The 17794-nt window shown below is 46.2% G+C and overlaps 1 protein-coding gene across 1 annotated transcript in view; it reads right to left on the bottom strand.

Annotated features, from left to right (window-relative positions):
- The window catches only part of LOC138265368 (dehydrogenase/reductase SDR family member 4-like), a 146174-nt gene extending 144472 nt beyond the window's left edge, over positions 1–1702 (bottom strand). The window contains exon 1 of the mRNA XM_069213013.1: positions 1567–1702. The gene's annotated coding sequence lies outside the window, so the exon portion shown is untranslated. The remainder of the gene's footprint in view (positions 1–1566) is intronic.
- Positions 1703–17794: the final 16092 nt, after the last annotated feature.

Raw genomic sequence — 17794 nt, 5'->3', positions numbered from 1 at the left:
CAAGGCCCTGAAAACTACTGGTTTTGCCAATGCTTGTTTATAACTTAGAAGGCTGCTGCAAATGCAGTTTCAGCAGCGATGGCTATCTTTAAAGGGTTTTCATCAAATACTACAAAATGCATGAAACGATGGCCACTGCAGATACACACACATTAAAGATGGCCATTTTGCTTGATTTTAACAAATAGGGCAACCATGGATGGGTGGGGAGGGGTGTGTAACAGACTTTACAACAAAGTTTTTACCCCGAAATGCATTTTAAGGCAAGGCTTTATAACGCATGTATGTTTGTATTGGTGAGTATGTGGTAAGTAGTTTATATATTTTTAAGGGTAATTAAAAAAGGGGATTGGTAGCGAACCTTTGACCAAAATGAAGGTATTTTTTTAAGTATGTACATTTTGTGACCAATAAGGTATTAGGAATCCATGTATACATTTTGAACAGTAGGTTACAGTGTTAGACTTGACTGGACGTTTCTGTAACAGTAAGCGTGGTGAAAGTGTACGTGGTAGTGGATTCCGTGGTGAAGGTACTTCACGTGTGAATGAATTTAAATGCGTGGTAGTGGTATTTGTTGTAAAGTCTGCTTTGTAAATAAGTGCATGGCTGAAGGACTGCACCAATGATAGTTAACTTTGAATGGGATTTGTTGAATTCAAACTAAACCTATTTGGAGACGCCTAAGGCACATTTGTGCACACACCTTTCTGGATCCATTAATTGGTCAGGTAACCATTTTACGATAGGTGACCATTGATATGGGAGTTTCAAAAAGTTCAAAGAAAGAAGGAGGCAAGTAGATGCTGGGTTGAAAGGAAATTAGGAAGAAGGGAGAAACATGAGGGAGAAGGGGGGCATGGAGAGAGTAAGAGAAAATAACCTCCCATGCACTGCAAAGTATTCTCAACTGTTGAAGAATAGATTATACAGTCAAGACACTGTGAGATCAAAACGATCCTGGGCAGGACAATGACAAGAATATGGAAGAAAGCAGGTTGGTTATGAGCAGGGTAGTAAGATGGACTACAAAGTAATCCAGTTATGGACAAGGAGTGACTCAAAGCCAACTCCAGCATGCTTAATGGGTTGGAGACAATAGGCCTTGTCAATAGACAGCTGAAGCAGTATGGAGCTGAGACCTAGACAGCATTTTCTCCCGTGCTCTATCCTCACGTCACCACAAAGAAAGATAATTTTTGCAGCTCTCACCTTAAATTGGCCACTCTTTGGTGCCTCCTCCTCATGGTACTGAAAGGCTGCTTAATTAACTCACCTTATGAATATATTAGCTCTCGATACTCCTCAGTAATGGCCTGTAGAATCACCCCTTTCTCTTTCAGTATTTCCACACACAAATGGCTAATGCACTTCTGTCCTGACCTACAATGCCTGCCCGACCTGCAATGTGCCTCAGTACTGCTGGCTATTTTGCACTAGAGCCCCCCCCAATCACACCTCAGCCCCAAATTAAATGTCCTTGCAGGCAAGCTTCAGAGGAAAAACAACAGAGAGCCATGCAGGCAGCAAGAGCTGGGTGGTTCAGCTTTTGCTTTGATCACTGACCTTGATCCAGATTCAGCTTCACGTGTAGGTCGTTAGTCAGCCCCGGGCGAGCGGATCACAAAGCAGGGCAGCAAGGGAGGCAGTCACTGTGGCCTCTGTGTCTCTGGCCACTCACTGGGTCTGAGAGGAAACAGCACAGACTGGAGCTCCTGCCTGCTGGATCAGAGGGCGTGTTTAGAACTGGGAGGCCCTGAAGTGACCTTTGAAACTACAGAGTCATGTACTGTAGCAACACTAACTGTAGTAGAGTTTGTTTTATTGCTAATGAACGAACTCATCTGATCCCAACACCTCCCAGAATAGTCTCACAGGGGCATATTTATGGGGATTTGGCGTAGTGCAAGGGTGCCTCCATTGCATGATGGATTGTCTTTGTGCTGGAAAGAGCACTTTCTTCCACAAAAAAGATCTCAAGAGGTGTTTTCCTCATTCTGAGAGGAAAAAACAAGGAGAAATAAAAACATTTCTCCTTGTTACGCCTCACCTCGGGTGTAAGGTTTTGATGCTTCCATAGGTTTACACAATTTTGTGAATCTGCGGGCAGTGTCAAAATCCATGGGTTTTGCGTGAAAAAACTCACTTCAACGCTCCCACGCGCAGAATAGGGCAATGCAAACTTGTTCAATATCAATGAGGCCATGCATAACCACGCTAGGTGGTTTTGCGAGGCCTCATGGATATGATTATATTGTCTGTGCCACTGGAGCATCAAAAAAGTGACTCTTCAGTGGTGCATGGGGCTTATTAATGTGCACCACAGTCCTATTCACGTCCAGGGACACCCTCTCCTCCAAGGGAACTGGTTATATACTTTACTTTTTCTACAGCAGCCAAGCAGTAGGTTGACTGGACTGCAAGCTTCAGGCAGCTACACATTGTAGTAGCCAGCAAGTAGCTGCCAAGTCCACTCCTTAGAGCGCTTGGTAGTTTTACCTTATTGAAAATTACTAAAAAGTAATTTCCTAGTTGTCCATTTGATAGATGCTAGTTAAAAATCAAGAGGTTTTAAAGGAGATATTGAAGGGGCCACCTCTGCCTAAGTAATCACTCCATACAGCTGGGGGCCACTCTGTTTATTGTCTTTTTTTACCATTAGATTACTTATTACATTCATCTAGATAGATACAAATCTCTACCAGCTGAAAGGAAAGGAGGACTCGGTTTAACCACTATGTTCACTCACAGTGGAATCCTAATCATTCATCGGTAATCCTACTAACTGCCAGGTCCACCTTTCACATCAACAATGCCACTTTATTTTAAGGGTTGGTTCCACTGATTGTGGGTCAAACTCAGAACCTCTAAAATGATGCTGGTTAGGTTTCTAATGCGGAAACTGTCCTAGCACCACCTGCATGAATGCTTCCCAGGGCCCCTGGTGATGGTTTTATTTTTTTACAGTTTTATATAGGGCTTTACATGACTACTACATCACATTACACAAGGTAAGTTTTCCCAAGAACACAGAGAATAAGGGGCAGATTTAAGAGCCTCTAGTGCATCCTTGCGCCACATTAGAGTCATTTTCTTTATGCTAATGTGGCCCAACGAGGCCAAAATCACCACACCAAATTTACCAGAGGCAAGCTTTGCGACTCTTTGTAACACTTGCGCTACAAAGGGGGCATTCCCCCTTTAGGGGGGCCGAAAACAATGATGCAAAGAAATCTAAAAGATTTCTTTGCATCATTTTTGTCAGCATACTTAGGGCCTGATTATGACTTCGGCGGAGGGTGTTACTCTGTCTCAAATGTGACGGATATCCCGCCCGCTGAATTACGAGTCCATTATATCCTATGGAACCATTTTACATCACAGTGCAAGGGTGTGTGTGTTCTGATCAGCATTGTTTTTGTGCAGGAAGGGGTTACTTTCAGTACAAAAAATATGCAGAGAGGCAATCTCGAGAAGAAATACAAATATTTCCCTTCGTTACCCTAGCCTCGGGGGGCACACTGTAGATATGCATTTGGATATAAATCCATGGGGAACACCTGTAAATGACCATGTACCACCCATTGAACAATTCCTTGACGTAAAGCAATGCAAGGAAGCACATTTCACAGCCTTGCATTATTTGGATCACAAGCCAACAAAAATGGGGATTTGCATTCAATTGTAAATACAAACCCAACACTTTGCATCAGTTCTTTGTTAAAATAGAAACACAAAGCTAAGCCTACACAACATGCTTGTAAATCTGGGCCTGAGAACCGTACCAGAATATAACCTCCCATTTAACATCTTATCTCTCCAGTAGATAGCTGAAATGTCCAATTTCTCATTGTAGGAGGCTGGACTGGCTTGTAGTGAGTACCAAGGGGTACTTACACCTTGCACCAGGCCCAGGTATCCCTTATTAGTGTAGAGGGGTGTCTAGCAGCTTAGGCTGATAGAAAAGGTAGCTTAGCAGAGCAGCTTAGGCTGAACTAGGAGACGAGTGAAGCTCCTACAGTACCACTAGTGTCATATGCACAATATCATAAGAAAACACAATACACAGATATACTAAAAATAAAGGTGCTTTATTTTTTATGACAATATGCCAAAAGTATCTCAGTGAGTACCCTCAGAATGAGGATAGCAAATATACACAAGATGTATGTACACAATACCAAAATATGCAGTAATAGCAATAGAAAACAGTGCAAACAATGTATAGTCACAATAGAATGCAATGGGGGCACATAGGGATAGGGGCAACACAAACCATATACTCTAGAAGTGGAATGTGAACCATGAATGGACCCCAAACCTATGTGACCTTGTAAAGGGTCGCTGGGACTGTAATAAAACAGTGAGGGTTAGAAAAATAGCCCACCCCAAGACCCTGAAAAGTGGGTGCAAAGTGCACCTAAGTTCCCCAAAGAGCACAGAAGTCGTGATAGGGGAATTCTGCAGGAAAGACCAACACCAGCAATGCAACAGCAATGGATTTCCAGACAAAAGTACCTGTGAAACAAGGGTACCAAGTCCAAAAGTCACGATCAAGTCGGGAGTGGGCAGATGCCCAGGAAATGCCAGCTGTGGGTGCAAAGAAGCTGCCACCGGATGGTAGAAGCTGAGGATTCTGCAAGAACGACAAGGGCTAGAATTTTCCCCTTTGCAAGATGGATGTCTCATGTTGTGAAGAGTCGTGCAGAAGTGTTTTCCCACAGAAAGATCGCAAACAAGCCTTGCTAGCTGCAAAGCTCGCGGTTAGGGTTTTTGGATGCTGCTGTGGCCCAGGAGGGACCAGGATCTCACCAATTGCGTGAGGGGACAGAGGGGGCATCCAGCAAAACAAGGAGCCCTCTCAGAAGCAGGCAGCACCCGTAGAAGTGCCGGAACAGGCACTACGAATAGGAGTGAAATGGTGCTCACCTGAACTTGCACAAGAGAGTCCCACGCCGCCGGAGGACAACTCAGGAAGTCGTGCAATGCAGGTTAGAGCGCCGTGGACCCAGGCTTGGCTGTGCACAAAGGAAATCCTCAGTGAGTGCACAGGAGCCGGAGTAGCTGCAAAACACGCGGTTCCCAGCAATGCAGTCTAGCGTGGGGAGGCAAGGACTTACCTCCACCAAACTTGGACTGAAGAGTCACTGGACTGTGGGAGTCACTTAGACAGAGTTGCTGAGTTCAAGGGACCTCGCTCGTTGTGCTGAGAGGAGACCCAGAGGACTGGTGATGCAGTTCTTTGGTGCCTGCGGTTGCAGGGGTAAGATTCCGTCGACCCACTGGAGATTTCTTCGGAGCTTCTAGTGCAGAGAGGAGGCAGACTACCCCCACACCATGCACCACCAGGAAAACAGTCGAGAAGGCGGCAGGATCAGCGTTACAAGGTCGCAGTAGTCGTCTTTGCTACTTTGTTGCAGTTTTGCAGGCTTCCAGCGCGGTCAGCAGTCGATTCCTTGGCAGAAGGTGAAGAGAGAGATGCAGAGGAACTCTGATGAACTCTTGCATTCGTTATCTAAAGAATTCCCCAAAGCAGAGACCCTAAGTAGCCAGAAAAGAGGGTTTGGCTACTTAGGAGAGAGGATAGGCTAGCAACACCTGAAGGAGCCTATCAGAAGGAGTCTCTGATGTCACCTGCTGGCACTGGCCACTCAGAGCAGTGCAGTGTGCCAGCAGCACCTCTGTTTCCAAGATGGCAGAGGTCTGGAGCACACTGGAGGAGCTCTGGGCACCTCCCAGGGGAGGTGCAGGTCAGGGGAGTGGTCACTCCCCTTTCCTTTGTCGAGTTTCACGCTAGAGCAGGGCTGAGGGGTCCCTGAACCGGTGTAGACTGGCTTATGCAGAAATGGGCACCATCTTGGCCCATGAAAGTATTTCCAGAGGCTGGGGGAGGCTACTCCTCCCCTGCCTTAACACATTTTTCCAAAGGGAGAGGGTGTAACACCCTCTCTCTGAGGAAGTCCTTTGTTCTGCCTTCCTGGGCCATACCTGGCTGGACCCCAGGAGGGCAGAAACCTGTCTGAGGGGTTGGCAGCAGCAGCAGCTGCAGTGAAACCCCTGAAAAGGCAGTTTGGCAGTACCCGGGTCTGTGCTAGAGACCCGGGGAATCATGGGATTGTCTCCCCAATACCAGGATGGCATTGGGGGGGCAATTCCATGATCTTAGCCATGTTACATGGCCATGTTCGGAGTTACCATTGTGAAGCTACACATAGGTAGTGACCTATGTGTAGTGCACGTGTGTAATGGTGTCCCCGCACTCACAAAGTCCGGGGAATTTGCCCTGAACAATGTGGGAGCACCTTGGCTAGTGCCAGGGTGCCCACACACTAAGTAACTTAGCACCCAACCTTTTCCAGGTAAAGGTTAGACATATAGGTGACTTATAAGTTACTTAAGTGCAGTGGTAAATGGCTGTGAAATAACGTGGACGTTATTTCACTCAGGCTACAGTGGCAGGCCTGTGTAAGAATTGTCAGAGCTCCCTATGGGTGGCAAAAGAAATGCTGCAGCCCATAGGGATCTCCTGGAACCCCAATACCCTGGGTACCTCAGTACCATATACTAGGGAATTATAAGGGTGTTCCAGTATGCCAATGTAAATAGGTAAAATTGGTCACTAGCCTGTTAATGACAATTTGGAAAGAAATGAGAGAGCATAACCACTGAGGTTCTGGATAGCAGAGCCTCAGTGAGACAGTTAGTCATAACACAGGTAACACATACAGGGCACACTTATGAGCACTGGGGCCCTGGCTGGCAGGGTGCCAGTGACACATACAACTAAAACAACATATATACAGTGAAATATGGGGGTAACATGCCAGGCAAGATGGTACTTTCCTACACAACCCCCCCCCCCCCCCAAACGAAGGACAATAAGACTAGCCATGACCTGATGAGTCTTCATTGTCTAAGTGGAAATATCTGGAGAGTCCATCTGCATTGGAGTGGGTACTCCCAGGTCTATGTTCCACTGTATAGTCCATTCCCTGTAGGGATATGGACCACCTCAACAATTTAGGGTTTTCACCTTTCATTTGTTTTAGCCAAAGTAGAGGTTTGTGGTCTGTCTGAACAATGAAGTGAGTGCCAAGCAGGTATGGCCTCAACTTCTTCAGTGCCCAGACCACAGCAAAGGCCTCCCTCTCTATGGCAGACCAACGCTTTTCTCTATGGGTCAACCTCCTGCTGATAAAAGCAACAGGTTGATCCTGGCCCTCAGAATTAAGTTGTGATAAGACTGCCCCTACCCCTAATTCAGATGCATCAGTTTGGACAATGAATTTTTTGGAGTAACAGGGGCTTTTCAGGACAGGTGCAGAGCACATGGCCTGCTTCAGCTCCTCAAAAGCTTTCTGACAGTTTGCTGTCCATAACACCTTCTTAGGCATTTTTTTAGATGTGAGGTCATTAAGAGGGGCTGCAATGGAGCCATAGTTCTTGATGAACCTCCTGTAGTACCCAGTGAGGCCTAAAAAGGCTCTCACCTGAGTCTGAGTTGTAGGGGGAACCCAATCTATAATAGTTTGGATTTTCCCCTGTAGTGGTGCAATCTGTTCTCCACCTACCAGGTGTCCCAGATAAACCACCTTCCCCTGCCCTATCTGGCACTTTGAAGCCTTGATAGTGAGGCCTGCCTTTTGCAGGGCCTCCAAAACTTTCCATAGGTGGACCAGGTGATCATCCCAGCTGGAGCTAAAGACAGCTATATCATCTAGATATGCTGCACTAAAAGCTTCCAGCCCTTGCAGGACTGTATTCACCAACCTTTGAAAAGTGGCAGGTGCATTTTTCAATCCAAAAGGCATTACTGTGAATTGGTAATGGCCTCCAATGGTTGAAAATGCAGTTTTTGCTTTTGCATCTTCTGATAATTTGATCTGCCAATACCCTGCAGTCAAATCAAAAGTGCTTAGATACTTGGCAGATGCCAGTGTATCTATTAGCTCATCTGCCCTGGGTATATGGTGAGCATCAGTTTTGGTTACCTGGTTGAGACCTCTATAGTCTACACAAAACCGCATTTCCTTCTTTCCATCCTTGGAATGAGGTTTTGGTACAAGTACCACAGGAGACACCCATGGACTTTCAGAGTGCTCAACCACTCCCAGTTCAAGCATTTTCTATACTTCTTGCTTTATGCAGTTTCTGACATGGGCAGGCTGCCTATAGATCTTACTTTTGACAGGCAAGCTGTCTCCAGTATCTATAGTGTGCTCACACCAAGAGGTGGTGCCTGGCACAGTAGAGAAGAGTTCAGAAAACTGACCCAGGAGATTTATGCAGTGGTCTTTCTGCTCAGCAGTAAGATAATCTGCCAAAACTAAACCTTCCACTAGAGCATCTTGTTCTGTGGAAGAGAAGAGATCAGGGAGAGGGTCACTCCCTTCTTCCTGTCCCTCATCTGTTGCCATGAGCAGGATGAGATCACCCCTGTCATAGTAGGGTTTCAGGAGATTGACATGGAGCACCCTAAGGGGACTACTGGCAGTGCCTAAGTCAACTAAGTAGGTGACTTCACCCTTTTTCTCAACAATTATGTGGGGTCCACTCCATTTGTCTTGGAGTGCTCTTGGGGCCTCAGGCTCCAAGACCCACACTTTCTGCCCTGGTTGGTACTGAACCAAAACAGCCTTCTGGTCATGCCATTGGTTTTGGAGCTCTTGGCTGGCCTGAAGGTTTTACTGGCCTTTTTCATGCACTCAGCCATCCTAGATCTGAGGCCAAGTACATAGTCCACTATGTCTTGCTTTGGAGCTTTTAAAGGTTGTTCCCAACCCTCCTTAACAAGTGTTAGAGGACCTCTCACAGGGTGTCCAAATAGGAGTTTAAAGGGGCTGAAGCCCACTCCTTTTTGGGGTACCTGCCTGTAAGCAAAAAGGAGGCAAGGTAACAGGATATCCCATCTCCTGCGGAGTTTTTCAGGGAGTCCCATAATCATGCCTTTGAAAGTTTTGTTAAATCTCTCCACCAGTCCATTTGTTTGTGGATGATAGGGTGTGGTGAACTTGTATGTCACACCACATTCCTTCCACATGGCCTTTAAGTAAGCAGACATGAAATTGCTTCCCCTGTCTGATATCACCTCTTTTGGAGCTGTAGTGGTCCTTAGAGGAATTGCTTCAGGATATCTGGTGGCATGGTCCACTACCACCAAGATAAACCTATTGCCTGAAGCAGTAGGAAGGTCAAGGGGGCCAACTATGTCAACCCCTACCCTTTCAAAGGGAACCCCAACCACAGGTAGTGGAATAAGGGGTGCTTTTGGAGTGCCACCTGTTTTACCACTGGCTTGACAGGTTTCACAGGACTTTCAAAATTATTTTGTGTCCTCTGACATTCTAGGCCAATGAAACAAGGGGACAAGCCTGTCCCAAGTTTTTATTTGCCCCAAATGTCCAGCTAAGGGAATGTCGTGGGCTAGAGTTAGGAGGAACTTTCTGTACTCCTGAGGAATCACCAATCTCTTGGCAGCTCCAGGTTTTGGATCCCTTGCTTCAGTGTACAAGAGGTTGTCCTCCCAGTAAACCCTGTGAGAGTCACTGACATCCCCATTTGCTTGTTTGACAGCTTGCTGCCTTAGATCCTCTAGTGTGGGACAGGTATGCTGTGCCACCATCAGCTCCTCCCTGGCAGGCCCCCCTTCACCCAAAAGCTCAGCAGTGTCTGCTTCCAGCTCCTCTGGTGTAGGTTCTGCACAGGTTGGAAATTCTTCTTCCTCAGAAGTAGAATCCACTGTAGAGGGAGGGATGGTAGGTAGTGTTTTACCTTTACTAACCCTAGCTTTAGGGAGCACTTGGTCCATTCTTCCAGGATCCAAGTCACCCTGTCCTTTTTGCTTTTTGGCCTGAGCCCTTGTCAAAGCAAAAATATGCCCTGGAATGCCCAGCATTGCTACATGAGCCTCCAACTCCACTTCTGCCCAAGCTGATATCTCTAAATCATTCCCTAATAGACAGTCTACAGGTAAATCTGAGGCAACCACAACTTTCTTTGGACCAGTAACCCCCCCCCAGTTGAGATTCACAACAGCCATGGGGTGGCTAAGAGTGTTGTTATGAGCATCAGTTACTTGGTACTGGTGACCAAGTAGGTGTTGTTCAGGGTGGACCAGTTTCTCTATTACCATGGTAACACTGACACCTGTGTCCTTTTAGGCCTGAACCTCAACACCATTTATTAGGGGTAGTTGCTTGTACTTATCCATGTTAAGGGGACAAGCAACCAAGGTGGCTAAATCAATAGCCCCCTCAGAGACTAACACAGCCTCTGTGGTCTCCCTAATCAGACCAACCCCAACTAAGTTACCAATAGTGAGCCCAGCTACTCCCTTGGATTGGCTATTAGTAGGTTTGCTCCCACCACCACTGCTATTACTAGGGGCACTAGGTGTAGCAGCAGGGGTTGTAGTGGTAGGAGGCTTGGTGCTTTTCTTTGGACAACTGGGATCTGTTGTCCAATGGCCTTTTATTTTACATAAATAGCACCATGGTTTCTTTTCTTTGTTTTGATTTGAAGTGGATTTGGGCCCACCACCCCCACCAGAGTGTTTTTGTGGGCCTGATGAAGACTAATTTTTAGATTTGTCCCCACCCTTGTCAGAAGACTTACCATCCTTCTTCTTGCCATCTTTGTCACCCCCAGTATGCACTTTTCTGTTCACCCTTGTTCTGACCCATTTGTCTGCCTTCTTTCCCAATTCTTGGGGATAGGTCAGATCAGAGTCTACCAGGTACTGGTGTAACAAATCAGACACACAATTATTAAGAATATGCTCTCTCAGGATTAAGTTATACAGACTTTCATAGTCAGAAACTTTACTGCCATGTAACCACCCCTCCAAGGCCTTCACTGAATGGTCAACAAAGTCTACCCAGTCTTGTGAAGACTCCTTTTTGGTTTCTCTGAACTTCATCCTGTACTGTTCAGTGGTTAAGCCATAACCATCTAGGAGTGCATTCTTAAGAACTGCAAAATTATTGGCATCACTTTCTTTTACAGTAAGGAGCCTAACCCTACCCTTTCCACTGAAAGATAGCCATAGGATAGCAGCCCACTGCCTTTGAGAGACATCCTGTACAACACAGGCCCTCTCAAGTGCAGCAAACCACTTGTTAATGTCACCCCCCTCCTTGTAAGGGGGAACTATCTTATGCAGATTCCTAGAATCATGCTCTTTTGCAGGATGACTATTTGGAATACTGCTGCTGCCACCATGGGATTCAAATCCCAATTTCTGTCTTTCTCTTTCTATCTCTAAGGACTGCCTATCTAAATCCAGCTGTTGCTTCTTGAGCTTCAGTCTGGATTGTTCCACTCTCAATCTATTGAGCACCCTTTCTAACACTCTGTCATCAGGGTGGGTGGGTGAGGCATGTCTAGAAACAGAAGTATGCTGAGAATAAACAGAAGGAGACCTGGCCCTAACAGATGGCACTCTAACAACCTGGCTAACAGAAGTAACACTCCTACTATGATGAGAAGGAACACTCTTACTGTGATGTGAGGTAACACTATTACTGTGGTGTGAATTCACACCAGTACCAGCTATGCTAGGTGGTCTGCTAATGGGCAGGTTGGAAAGATTCCCTCCCAAATCTTTTGCTAGGGGTGCCCCAGAATCAGAGTGGGAACCATCAGCCAATTTCTCAACAGAAGTGCCAACTAAGGTCTTATCTTGTTCAATGAGCATATTAACCAACAGTTGTCTTGAGGGATTCTTCCCTACCCCTAAACCTCTATCTATGCAGTGACTCCTTGCTTCCTTCCAGCTAAGGTTATCATAAGCTATGTTGGACAGATCAAGAGTTTGGCCTGTACCAGACATTTTAGACAGTGTCTAAGGGATAGAAAAAGTGAGAAAAAACTTTTCAGAACTTTTTAAAGGACAGAAAAAAAAAGACTTTTAAAACTTTTTAAGAACTTTTTAGAAAGTTTAGAGGTACTTTTCAGCACTTAGAAATGAAGTGAGAGAAGAAAAGCAAAACTTTTTGGTTAGGTGTACATACACTGAACTTGTTTTGTATATTTTTCTCTTATGAAAAGTACAATGACAAAAGTGGTAAGTAGTTGCAAAGTACTTATCCAACCGCTGCACAACCAATGTAGGAGGCTGGACTGGCTTGTAGTGAGTACCAAGGGGTACTTACACCTTGCACCAGGCCCAGGTATCCCTTATTAGTGTAGAGGGGTGTCTAGCAGCTTAGGCTGATAGAAAAGGTAGCTTAGCAGAGCAGCTTAGGCTGAACTAGGAGACGAGTGAAGCTCCTACAGTACCACTAGTGTCATATGCACAATATCATAAGAAAACACAATACACAGATATACTAAAAATAAAGGTACTTTATTTTTATGACAATATGCCAAAAGTATCTCAGTGAGTACCCTCAGAATGAGGATAGCAAATATACACAAGATATATGTACACAATACCAAAATATGCAGTAATAGCAATAGAAAACAGTGCAAACAATGTATACAGTGTAGTCACAATAGAATGCAAAGGGGGCACATAGGGATAGGGGCAACACAAACCATATACTCTAGAAGTAGAATGCGAACCACGAATGGACCCCAAACCTATGTGACCTTGTAGAGGGTCGCTGGGACTGTAAGAAAACAGTGAGGGTTAGAAAAATAGCCCACCCCAAGAACCTGAAAAGTGGGTGCAAAGTGCACCTAAGTTCCCCAAAGAGCACAGAAGTCGTGATAGGGGAATTCTGCAGGAAAGACCAACACCAGCAATGCAACAACAATGGATTTCCAGACGAGAGTATCTGTGGAACAAGGGGACCAAGTCCAAAAGTCACAATCAAGTCGGGAGTGGGCAGATGCCCAGGAAATGCCAGCTGTGGGTGCAAAGAAGCTGCCACCGGATGGTAGAAGCTGAGGATTCTGCAAGAACGACAAGGGCTAGAAATTTCCCCTTTGGAGGATGGATGTCCCACGTCGTGAAGAGTCGTGCAGAAGTGTTTTCCCGCACAAAGACTGCAAACAAGCCTTGCTAGCTGCAAAGCTTGCGGTTAGAGTTTTTGGATGCTGCTGTGGCTCAGGAGGGACCAGGATGTCACCAATTGCGTGAGGGGACAGAGGGGGCGTCCAGCAAGACAAGGAGCCCTCTCAGAAGCAGGCAGCACCCGCAGAAGTGCCGGAACAGGCACTACGAAGAGGAGTGAAACGGTGCTCACCCGAAGTTGCACAAGCGAGTCCCACGCCGCCGGAGGACAACTCAGGAGGTCGTGCAATGCAGGTTAGAGTGCCGTGGACCCAGGCTTGGCTGTGCATGAAGGAAATCCTCGGTGAGTGCACAGGAGCCGGAGTAGCTGCAAAACACGTGGTTCCCAGCAATGCAGTCTAGCGTAGGGAGGCAAGGACTTACCTCCACCAAACTTGGACTGAAGAGTCACTGGACTGTGGGAGTCACTTGGACAGAGTTGCTGAGTTCAAGGGACCTCGCTCGTCATGCTGAGAGGAGACCCAGAGGACCGGTGATGCAGTTCTTTGGTGCCTGCGGTTGCAGGGGGAAGATTCCGTCGACCCACTGGAGATTTCTTCGGAGCTTCTAGTGCAGAGAGGAGGCAGACTACCCCCACAGCATGCACCACCAGGAAAACAGTCGAGAAGGCGGCAGGATCAGCGTTACAAGGTCGCAGTAGTCGTCTTTGCTACTTTGTTGCAGTTTTGCAGGCTTCCAGCGCGGTCAGCAGTCGATTCCTTGGCAGAAGGTGAAGCGAGAGATGCAGAGGAACTCTGATGAACTCTTGTTTTCGTAATCTAAAGAATTCCCCAAAGCAGAGACCCTAAATAGCCAGAAAATAGGGTTTGGCTACTTAGGAGAGAGGATAGGCTAGCAACACCTGAAGGAGCCTATCAGAAGGAGTCTCTGACGTCACCTGCTGGCACTGGCCACTCAGAGCAGTGCAGTGTGCCAGCAGCACCTCTGTTTCCAAGATGGCAGAGGTCTGGAGCACACTGGAGGAGCTCTGGGCACCTCCCAGGGGAGGTGCAGGTCAGGGGAGTGGTCACTCCCCTTTCCTTTGTTCAGTTTCGCGCCAGAGCAGGGCTGAGGGGTCCCTGAACTGGTGTAGACTGGCTTATGCAGAAATGGGCACCATCTGGGCCCATGAAAGCATTTCCAGAGGCTGGGGGGGGCTACTCCTCCCCTGCCTTAACACCTTTTTCCAAAGGGAGAGGGTGTAACACCCTCTCTCTGAGGAAGTCCTTTGTTCTGCCTTCCTGGGCCAAGCCTGGCTGGACCCCAGGAGGGCAGAAACCTGTCTGAGGGGTTGGCAGCAGCAGCAGCTGCAGTGAAACCCCTGAAAAGGCAGTCTGGCAGTACCCGGGTCTGTGCTAGAGACCCGGGGAATCATGGGATTGTCTCCCCAATACCAGGGTGGCATTGGGGGGGGGGGCAATTCCATGATCTTAGACATGTTACATGGCCATGTTCGGAGTTACCATTGTGAAGCTACACATAGGTAGTGACCTATGTGTAGTGCACATGTGTAATGGTGTCCCCGCACTCACAAAGTCCGGGGAATTTGCCCTGAACAATGTGGGAGCACCTTGGCTAGTGCCAGGGTGCCCACACACTAAGTAACTTAGCACCCAACCTTTACCAGGTAAAGGTTAGACATATAGGTGACTTAGAAGTTACTTAAGTGCAGTGGTAAATGGCTGTGAAATAACGTGGACGTTATTTCACTCAGGCTGCAGTGGCAGGCCTGTGTAAGAATTGTCAGAGCTTCCTATGGGTGGCAAAAGAAATGCTGCAGCCCATAGGGATCTCCTGGAACCCCAATACCCTGGGTACCTCAGTACCATATACTAGGGAATTATAAGGGTGTTCCAGTATGCCAATGTAAATCGGTAAAATTGGTCACTAGCCTGTTAGTGACAATTTGGAAAGAAATGAGAGAGCATAACCACGGAGGTTCTGGATAACAGAACCTCAGTGAGACAGTTAGTGATAACACAGGTAACACATACAGGGCACACTTATGAGCACTGGGGCCCTGGCTGGCAGGGTCCCAGTGACACATACAACTAAAACAACATATATACAGTGAAATATGGGGGTAACATGCCAGGCAAGATGGTACTTTCCTACACTCATGACACATCTTTGTCAGCAGGAGGCTAAACAAAATATTACTTTCTTAATATTTTCAATTACTGATCCTGTTCAAATATAGAGATATTTATCAACTAAATGCTACAGGAAAGACCCATCTTTGTAAATGCCTGAAAAATGTCCTTTTTTATACAACAGAACACCTGGAGTGGGATTAAATCCATTCACATATCTCTTTGAGTGTATTACACTACTACCTTCAGAAACTTGGAAACCAAACACATATGTTTAATGTCTCCATGTCATCACTTCATGATCTCATAAATTAACCACAATACGTAAAACTGTGTCAAGAATTATATTAGTTATCTTTTGACCGTACATTAATAGCAAAATGGTAAAGCAGTCCCATCTAAATTGTCCGATGGATGACAATCCCCTTCTGAGTATAGGTAGTAATGTTCTACAGTAGCTGCATTATTTTGTTGTGATAGTGTCAGATATGTCACATTTGCTTTGCTGAAGAAAAAGCTGATCTGTAGTTTCCTCTCGACCAATGCCTCCTTCGCAACAAGCTTTTTTAGGGGGGAGAATGGGTAACTGTTGTTTGATGGAACCACGCATGCTGGAACCACTCAAGCCTTAACGACGCTGTCTGGCCCGTGTTGTTTACATGTATGCCTCTACCAAGCATGCCTTTACAACAAATTTGTGTAGTAAAAGCATGCCTAGTAAAGGCATGCGTGGAAATGACATGCAAAACTGCATGTGTGGTTCTATCATACCACCCGGCCCCCCTCCCTGAGGCTCAAAATACCCCAACCCCTAGCACCAAAACTACTCCGACCCCACCAACCACCCTGAGCCCTAAAAGAAAACTATCCCAACTCCCCCACCCCTATAAACTAAAGTACCCCACCCCCTGCCCCATAAAAGTAAACTACCCTGACTCCCCCCACCCTCCATGAGCCCTCCATGTGCCCTAAAAAAAAAAACTACCCCAACCGCCACTCCTAAAAACGAATCTATTGTGACACCCCCCACCCTGAGCCCTAAAATCTTCCCCATGATAAGTAAAGTACCCCAAACCCACCCACCAAACCTAAGCACTAAAAATAAACTATCACTATCCCCCCACCCCAGCGCCTAAAAACAAAATTACCCCCACCCAGTTTATGAGTCATAAAAAAAAAATACCCAACCCCTACCTCTGCCCCTAAAAACTAAAGCTAAAATACCCCGACACCCCTCCACCAACCCTAAGCCCTAAATCCACCCCCACCGCTAAAAACTTCCAACCAACCCTGCCCCAACCCCACTTACCTCACTGCATCCTCTCCCGATCCTTCCTCCTCTTCTCTCCTCCCTCCATCCTCCCTTCCTTAAACCTACCCCACCCCTTTAAATATAAACTACCCTACCCCCACCCTAAATAAAAAATACACTCCTGCCCCTAAAAAAAGAAATATAGCCTGAACCCCCAACATGAGCTCTTAAAAAAAATACTCAAACCCCCACCCCACCCCTTAAAAAAAATTAGGTCTGCAAATCTCAATTCATGGGAACCAACAACAAATCAATTATCCTCACGCGGAGTCGGTGGACCAGGAGCTGGATTCAGAACCCATAAACTGTGCTCCAGAACAACAGACTCTTCAGTACAAGTTACTTTTTCCATTTTTTAAACAATCACATGGCAGATTCCTTTGAGACCACAAACATTGAAAGAGGACTCATGGTGTACTGACCATGACCCATTATGAGCACTTTATTTATTTTTCACAGTACATAGGAACTGAACCCAGGGTCTCTAAATGTTTCTGCAACAGAAAAGGTTCCTCTGCAGCCAGTCAATGAGAGCTTTGTGCTCCACAGAACTGAAATGGATGTTGAGAAAAAAAAAACTCCCTGATTTAATTGATTTCTGTTTTTTAATTTTAGGGCCACCAATTACCCCATGAACTCAGGTTCAAGAACAGTGAGCTAACTAATGATTGAGCATAATTACACGAAACATAAGGGCCTGATTTGGAGTTTGGCGAAGGTAAACAGAGCATCAACTATTGATTTTTCTCCTGTCTGCTGCAGTAAGGGTCCATCCTCCCTGTTTAGAGATTGACAGATTGATTATCAAAATTCTGTTATCAGTCTCCAGAGCAAGCTCAACTTCCTCCTCTGCTCCTACCTACAGAAGATCAGGTGACTCTAGTTGCCGTTGACTTTCCTGTGAAGATTTGGTTTGCAGCCTCGAAATTCTAATTTCAGATTCCCAGCACTCAGTCATGACTGCAGTCACTACAGCACTGAGAGACATCGGCTTAATTTTCGATAGTAGCCGAGGGACCATTTTTTAACTGGGGTAATCCTCCTTCCAGTGTCTTAATGCTCAGACGAGGTTGCATCATGTATGCCAAGTTGCCAGAAAAAGGATGAGGGATTGATGCTGGTTGTTACTACAGACTTTTTCTACTGATCCATTTCTTTGCAAGAGCCTGCTTTTTGGGTCATCTTGTTTTCTTCTAATGTTGGTGAGCTGCACAAATGGATCACTTACCAGAGAGGCTTCTGGACTGTGCTGAAACTTTATTTCACAGGCTTTTGCCAATCTGAATTTCCTCTTGTCACTGCGTACCTGCTGCCAACAAGAGTGAGACTTGGCAATTTTTGTCAATGCAATACAAGTTATCATCACCACCATCATTACAATATGACATAAGT

Source organism: Pleurodeles waltl, chromosome 11, assembly GCF_031143425.1.
Source record: "Pleurodeles waltl isolate 20211129_DDA chromosome 11, aPleWal1.hap1.20221129, whole genome shotgun sequence".
NCBI lineage: Eukaryota > Metazoa > Chordata > Amphibia > Caudata > Salamandridae > Pleurodeles > Pleurodeles waltl.
The sequence above is the reverse complement of the archived record's forward strand: the minus strand, read 5'-3'. Positions and strand labels throughout refer to the sequence as shown.